The 8,209-nt window shown below is 49.2% G+C and overlaps 1 long non-coding RNA gene across 1 annotated transcript; it reads right to left on the bottom strand.

The window, feature by feature from the left end:
- Nucleotides 1–292: 292 nt before the first annotated feature.
- On the bottom strand, nucleotides 293–1,348 carry LOC121818301 (uncharacterized). The gene is made up of 3 exons (XR_006058355.2): nucleotides 1,260–1,348; nucleotides 802–930; nucleotides 293–623 (listed from the first exon to the last, which is right to left on the bottom strand). It is a non-coding gene; the product is annotated as an uncharacterized LOC121818301 (long non-coding RNA).
- Nucleotides 1,349–8,209: the final 6,861 nt, after the last annotated feature.

Here is an 8,209-nt window from a genome sequence, read left to right as displayed (position 1 = left end):
TAGTATATTAAATGAAAAAAATTCAGGAAAAAATTTAAACTTGATAAGTTCTACATCACATGCTCTTATACATTTAATGTGCAAGTAAAACCAGAAAATATTCTTAAATGTTGACAGTATTTAGTGCTGAACATAGGGCTCAATTTTCATTGTCTGAAATTGTTTTCAATTCCCTTGTAACTGAATTCAAATATCTGAATTTCAGAACCTTCCCTCTAACACGAGAACAAAGATAAAAAGTGTTTTTAAAATCCAGAAGTGCATTAGCTGAAAGGAAACTGGGGCACAAAAAGTGAATTAGTTTTATTTTATGCTGTAATAAACACGGAAGCATCCCACTCCTCAAGCAGCAGGGAAACAAAGCAAGTGAACCAAGAGAGACCAAAGGCCAGTACAGGCCAAAACTTAGACTCAAATAACAAAGTGGCAATGACTCTTAGGTTGAATTCCCTATGCCCTGCCGAGTAGGGGACACAAGGTTAGGCCTCAGCCCCTTTCCTCAGCTTAGGCTTTGGCGAGGTGGGATCCCAAGGCTCCGAATGTTCCGAATCACCAGGGAAAGCTGATCGAGGAATGGGTTCAGGGAAAGTCGGATGAAAGCAAGGTCTTCAGCAGTCCATCTACTAAAAGCAGGGAAAAAAAATCAGGTTAAAGGGAAGATTGCTCCTGTAGGTCCAGGGTACCAGCCCTCCTCCTTATACCAAGCCCCTCAGTGTCTCCATCATAGCATGCTTAAGAGGGAGCTCAGACCACAGCACCTGCCACCCCCCACTCCCCAAGGCAAGCTCGTCTGGAACTGACACAAGCAGGTCACTGCCATTCACTGCAAATTCCTTCCGAATCAATCCTTGGTGGCGTTGGGCATCTGGGAGCAGAGATCTGCGAGCCATGTCTGCCTCCAGGGCTGATTGGAAAGGCACTCTGAGTGTGCTGGGAGAGACACGGTTAAGGCACCATCCATTACAGAATTTGCTGGGATCTCGGGCTTCCTCACACCTCAGAGGCCCGTTTTTACCCCAGGATGCCCATGCTCCCGACCACAACCTGAGACCACCCTCAGCTGCCTCCGTAACCCTTCAGTCCATCTTCCCCGCCCTCCAGGCTCCTCAGGCCTTGACGACCCCCTTTCCGGCCAGGCTGCACAGTCCTGCTGCCCCGGATCACCCCCGTGCTCCCTTCTATCCCTTCCTCAGGCTGCCGGCATGTTTCCCACCACCATACCACTGACCGTGCCCAGGGAGGCTCCATGAAAAGGATACAGCACCACCTCTCCACGTCTAGGCCTTACAGCCAAGGGTGCTACATCTCCAGCAGATCCTAGGCCATCTGGTGCCCGCTCACCCCGGGGACGAGCTACAGCAGCTTCCATCACCACTCTTCCTCTGCCAGACACACCCCGGCCTTCTGGGGCCCGGTGAACATCCTCACCTTCAGCGCTGCCTGAACCACTCTGGCAAGCGGGTGTTCTGGAGCTCTGCTGGCCATCTCGGCCCTCTGCACCACCGGCGCCACCACCCGACGCCTGCATGGCTGCCGCGCGTCTCCCTCAGACCGCAAATAAGGGGCGGAGAGACTGGGCCCCTCACGAAGTCCCTCCCCTTCTGCGCAAGGACGCGAAAATTGCGCCTGCGCATACACCCCAGCCACCCACGGGCTGCTATGGAGACCCCATGAGGCTGGTGGAACTCACCTCCCTCACAATGCCACGCTCCTTTCAGGTGCCCCCTGATGCGCCTGCGCACACGGGCCCCACCAGTGCTGGCTCAGATGGCATGGAATGGACCCCGCCAAGTGTCCACAGAGACACGAACGCCGACTTTCCAGTCTCAAGGCCTAAAGCTAGTTCCACAATGCAACTTTGATTTCTCCAACGTATGCCACAGAAGGGTCTCACTGGAGTAAGGCGGGAGTCGAGGGCACGGGGCCAAGCCACACGACCCACCAGCATCCCGTCTCTGCCCACTCCACATCATACCTGTGCTCTTTGACTGTAGTGATAGCTAGCACTTCCTACGGTCTTTGCGTTATTTCAGGTGCTTTCATGTGTTCATCCATCACGTCAGTTTTCAGACAGTGTTGCCATAGCACAGGCTTCCTTTGTGGCTCAGCTGGTAAAGAATCCTCCTGCAGTGCTGGATACCTGGGTTTGATCTCTCGATTGGGAAGATCCCTTGGAGAAGGGAAAGGCTACCCACTCCAGTATTCTGGCCTGGAAAATTCCATGGTTAGTCCATGGGGTGGCAAAGAGTCAGACACTGCTGAGCTACTTTATTTCACTTCACATTGCCATGTTAGTCTCCTGTCTCCCATGATGCAGCTCTCCTGCAAACTAATCACACACACCCACTCTCTCCCCAACACCACTGACTCAAAGTTTTGGGCATTTTGGTTATTGCCTTTCTGAAAACTATGATGACTGCAGTGCTCCATCAGGCACCAGACTTAAGTTGGGTCTGAATGGTGAGATCTGCAAAGGATAGTGATAACAATGTCGAATAATGTGTATGATACAGACAGTGACAGAACTATGAAGGAAAGAGAGTGTATGATAGAATGAGTTTCCAGAGAGTTTACCACTCTGACAGGTGAATGCTTTTGAGTGAGACAGAGTGAATGTGTGGTTGGGACAGGAATTTAAAGGGACAGAATGTCATGGGAAGAGACTAAGATGCAGAAACCAAGACAGAGGGAGTGTGTGTCCGAGTGTCAGAGAGACATTCTAAGAGAGATAGGATGTGAGAGAGAATACGTGTGATGGAAAAAGAATTATAGAGTGACACAGGAATATTAAAGAAAGAGTGTGTGTGACGGTACCCTGAATCAATATGAGAAAGTAAATGTGAGAGACAATATCAGTGAAAGAAAATGGGTCTGTCACACATATCAGAATGTGACAGGGAATGAACCTGACAGTGGGAGGCAGCAGCCTGGGCAAGTGGGTCAGTCCTCGGAGCCCATGTTTCCCCCCTGGGGTGGCCATCCCCAGGTCTCTGCTGGTCTGGAGGAAGTCAGCAAATTGACTTGGTTCAGTTGCCCAAGAAACATTGCTGTTAATAAAGCTAGTGGATGAGATGTAATTCCAGTAGAAATATTCAAATCCTTAAAGGAGGATGCCACCAAGGTTTTGCGTTCATTATGTCAGCAAGTCTAGAAGATCACAGGACTGGAAAAGATCAATCCTCATCCCAGTTCCCAAGAAGTGAAGTAAAAACGGGCTAACCATCGGACAACTGCACTCATCTCCCATGCTAGTAAGGTGATGCTTAAAATCTTGCATGCTAAGCTTCAGCATTATGCGAACCAAGAGCTTCCAGATGTCCAAGCTGAGTTTAGAAAAGGAAGAGGAACTAGAGATCAAATTGCCAAAAATTTCTGGACTATGGAGAAAGCCTTTGACTGTGTGGATCATGACAAACTGTGGAAAGCCCTTAGAGAGATGGGAATACCAGACCATCGTACCTGTCTCCTGAGTATCCTGTATGCAGGTCAATAACCAACAGTTAGAACCTAGTATGGAACAACTGATTGGTCAAGATCGAGAAAGGAGTATGACAGGGCTATCTGCTGTCACCCTGTTTGTTTAATCTATATGCTGAGCACATCAAGAGAAATGCCAGGCTGGATGATTTACAAGCTGGAATCAAGATAGGCAGGAGAAACATCAACTACCTCAGATAAGTGGATGATACCACTCTAATGGCAGAAAGCAAAAAGGAACTAAAGAGCCTCTTGATGAGGGTGAAGGAGGAGAATGAGAAAGCTGGCTTAAAACTCAACATTCAAAAAACTAAGATCATGGCATCTGGCCCCATTATTGCGTGGCAAATAGAAAGGGAAAAGGTGGAAGTAGTGACAGATTTCCTGTTCTTGGGCTCCAAAATCACTGCAGATGGTGACTGCAGACATGAAATCAGAAGACAATTGCTTCTTGGCAGGTAAGGGATGACAAACCTAAACAGAGTGTTGAAAAGCAGAGACATCACTGTGCCGACAAAGGTTCATGTAGTGAAGGCTGTGGTCTTCACAGGATCACATATGGTTGTGAGAGCTGGACTGTAAAGAAGTCATAGCACCAAAGAATTGATGCCTTTGAACTGTGGTGCTGGAGAATACTCCTGAAAGTCCATTGGACAGCAAGAAGATCAAACCATTCAATCTTAAGGGAGATCAACCCTGAATATTCACTGGAAGGACAGATGTTGAAAGTGAAGCTCCAGTATTTTGGTCATCTGATTCGAACAGATGACTCATTGGCAAAGTCCCTGATGCAGGGAAAGATCAAGGATAGAAGGAAAAGAGGGTGTCAGAGGATGAGATGGCTGGACAGCATCATGGATGCAATGAACATGAGCTTGAGGAAACCCCAGGAGACGGTGAGGGACCGGGAGGCCTGGTATGCTGCAGTCCATGGGGTTGCAGAAATTCGGACACAAATGGGAAACTGAACAACTACAGCTGCCCAGCTGTGTAAGGATCCTTGTTTTTGCTTTCCTGGTGGTCCAGTGGTTAAGAATCTGCCTGCCAATGCAGGGCACATGGGTTCGATCCCTGGGCCAGGAAGATCCCACATGCCCAGGACAACTAAACCCGTGTGCCACCACTACTGAGCTCACCAAAATCAGAGTCTGTGCTCCTCCACAAGGAAGCCTCCACAATGAGAAGCCTGAGCACAGCAGTTAGAGTAGACCCTGCTGGCTGCAAGTACAGAAAACCTGCACACAGTTAACAAGATTTGGCACAGCTGAAAACTAACAAATAATTTTGGTAAATAAAAATTTTAAAAAGAGTCCTTGTTTCCAGCTATAGCCTTCTCAGACATTGAAGATTTCAGTTAATTAAGTTCATCCTACACTAAGATCTGCTCTGGTCCTACAGAGTCAATCTTAAAAAGTAAGACCTGAAAGGATCAAACTGTTTTTTTTTTTTTTCCCAAGAAATTTAAAAGGATTCCAGAATAAAGCTCAAGAGTAAGTTTAGGAATAGAAAAAAGTCAAGCATGCAAGGGAAATTTGATAATGCTTGGCATCCAATCTAAAATTACCAGGAGGCAAAGCAGGAAAATCCAACCCATTATGACAGAAATCAGTGTGTTGTTGTTCAGTAGCGTCTAACTCTTTTTGACCCCATGGATTGCAGCATGCTAGGCTTCCCTGCCCTTCACCATCTCGCATAACTTGCTCAAACTTATGTCCATTGAGTCGAGATGCCATCCTACCATCTCATCCTCTATCGTTCCCTTCTCCGCCTGCCTTCAATCTTTCCCAGCATTGGGGTCTTTGCCAATGAGCTGGCTCTTTGTACCAGCTGGCCAAAGTGTTGGAGATTTCAGTTAAAATGCATCAATTGGAAAGGAAGAAATAAATGCGTATTTATTTACAGTCAAAAGGATTGTCTAAGTAGGAAGTTTAATGGGATCTACAAAAGAGCTATTACAATTAATTAGTTAAGCAAGGTTTCAGGACACAAGGATACTCTTGAGAGTGCCTTGGACTGCAAGGAGATCAAACCAGTCAATTCTAAAGGAAATCATTCCTGAATATTCATTGGAAGGACTGATGCTGAAGCTGAAGCTTCAAAACTTTGGCCAGCAGATGTGAAAAGCTGACTCACTGGAAAAGACCCTGATGCTAGGAAAGACTGAAGTAAAAAGGACAAGGGGACAATGGAGGTTGAAATGGTTTGATAGCATAACTCACTCAATAGACATGAATTTGAGCAAACTCCAGGAGACAGTAGGGAGAGAGAGCCTGATGTGCTATAGTTCATGGGGTCCGAAAGAGACAACTAGACACGACTTAAGAGACTGAAGAACAACATTCTCGTATTATATCTTAATATATAAATGTAACTAGGGCTTCCCTGATAGCTCAGTTGGTAAAGAATTCGCCTGCAATGCAGGAGACTCTGGTTCGATTCCTGGGTCAGGAAGATCCCCTGGAGAAGGGAAAGGCTACCCATTCCAGTATTCTGGCCTAGAGAATTCCAAGGACTGTATAGTCCATGGGGTTGCAAAGAGTTGGACACGACTGAGCGACTTTCACTTCATTACATTTCATAAAATGAGAAAATATTCCAAAATCAATACTGAATGGCAGTACATTACTATCTTATTCTCCCGATTCTTAAATTGTCTTCAATTATGTTGTACTCCTTGAATATCTGGATCTCAGAACCTCCCCTACAATTGGAAGACAAATATAGTATTAAGATGTGTAGAAGCTAAAAATAAAGTCAGAGATAACACAGTATCTCAGTTTTATTTTCTGCAGTTAACAATCACCAAACAATGTGGACCCTGAGCCCCCAAGTAGCAGCACAGGCACAAGATGAAGCCCAATCCACCTACTGCAGAAAGCAATGCCCTGGGGAAGGACACATGAGCCTGGGCACATAGGCTAGATTTATCCCCGACTTTCACACAGAGGCTTAGTAAAAAGGTGGGGCACATACTGCTGCAAGGTCCGAATACCAGGGAAATCTTCTGCAGACAGAGGGTGTTGGATGTCTGGAACATGGCATCGTCTTTAGCACTCAACTGGCTAAAAGGGAGGGAAAATGAAATTCAGGCTCCTGACGAGGAGGAAGAGGAGGATGTCCTTCTTCTGTCCCCACACACTGACAAGCCCAGAGCACCACACTTCTCCTTTAGGCTTAACCCTCCATTATGGCTCCTCCTGGGCCGAGACTGGTCACCACCCACCACCCCTCCCCTGCCCCAGCCCCCTTTAGAACTGACAGAACCAACAGGTGGCCATCAACATCGAGCATCTTCCGAATCAACCATTGCAGTGCAGTACATCGAGACAGGAAGATAAAAGCACAGTGAGGCTACTGGTGGAGATATGGTTAAGGCACCATCCACATTCATTTTGCCTGTACGTCAGGCTCTCTGCTCACGGAGACCTGCCTTCTTTCACAAAGCCCCCACCGAGGCTGTCCGGACCTCCCAGCCTATAACCTAAGGACACCCTGGATATCACCACTGGACCCTCTGGTTCCCTTCAGGTTGCTTTTCCTCACTATCTTCTCCTGGCAGCCAGACCACCCCGACCCAAACCCTCCATCCCCCCCCAGAGTACCCCCCTCCTACACTTTAGGCCCCTCTGCCTGCAACCCTCCAAACAACCCCTAGCCCACACCCCGACCCCCGCGGGTGCCCAGCCCACCAGGGCTCCTGGAATAGGATACAACTGGAGGGCTCGGTTACTCAGAACTCTGGCTCTGGGTGCATCATCTCCACCAGGCCCGGGTGCTTGGGGTGCCCCCGGGATCTGTGGAATGGCACCGGCTGTGCCACCTGACTCTCCTGCAGCACTGGGGCCTCTGGGATCAGCCAAGTTGCTGGGGCCGCCAGGAACTCCACGACTGATGGCGTCACCAGGGCCAGTTGGGTCGCCAGGGCCATTGCGGCCACCAGCACTACCTGGCACATCTTGGCCGCTTCCTGCTGTGCCACTACAAAGGCCACGGGTCCTGCATCTTCATCTGCTGTCCTTGTGGTTCCTCAACCGTGTGCCTCGGACTCCATCTTGAACCCCTCTCCCCTTCCCTCAACGTTGGGAAAGACTGAACCCTCCCTCCAGAACCCAGCCCTGTAGTGCCACTTTCAACCAAGCATCGGCAGAGCGCCTGCGCACACACACCCTGGTCTTGCCTCACGATTGGTTCCCACCGACCATTGGCTCCCACAGTGGCTGCAGGCTCTCGGGCAACGGGCGTTCACTGCTGAAGCTTCACGCATTTGCGTGCTGTGTCACCCCAATGAGCCTGCACAGACACACATCCAGGTGGTCTGTGTCCTCTCAGACAGCCCTGCCTCAGGCCCAGAAACCTGGTAAATGGCTTAGCAAGGCCTTTGGGTGGCGCTGCATCCTTTAGAATGGCGACAGCTGCTCAGTGTGCATGCTCAAACAGACCCTGCTCCACTCATCGGGGCACGTGCCTGTTTCCGGTCCAAGCCTGCAACCCCTTAGTGAGCCCCGGTCCCTGTGCACCGCTAAGACTGCACTGCTGCCAACTTGGCCACACTCACAGGTGAGCATCCTGCTGAGCGCAGGTCATTGTCATCGACTTCCAAAAGGAAGTCGGGCACCCCTGGGTCAGGCCTGGTCTGTCCCTCTGGTGTCCCACACGTAGCTCACGTGTGTGCATGTGTGTCCATGTGCGTGTGGGCAGGTGCATGCACATGGGCATCTGACATGCATGTCTC

This window comes from Ovis aries, chromosome X (genome assembly GCF_016772045.2).
Source record: "Ovis aries strain OAR_USU_Benz2616 breed Rambouillet chromosome X, ARS-UI_Ramb_v3.0, whole genome shotgun sequence".
Lineage (NCBI taxonomy): Eukaryota > Metazoa > Chordata > Mammalia > Artiodactyla > Bovidae > Ovis > Ovis aries.
This window is presented reverse-complemented; position numbering and strand designations above follow the sequence as displayed.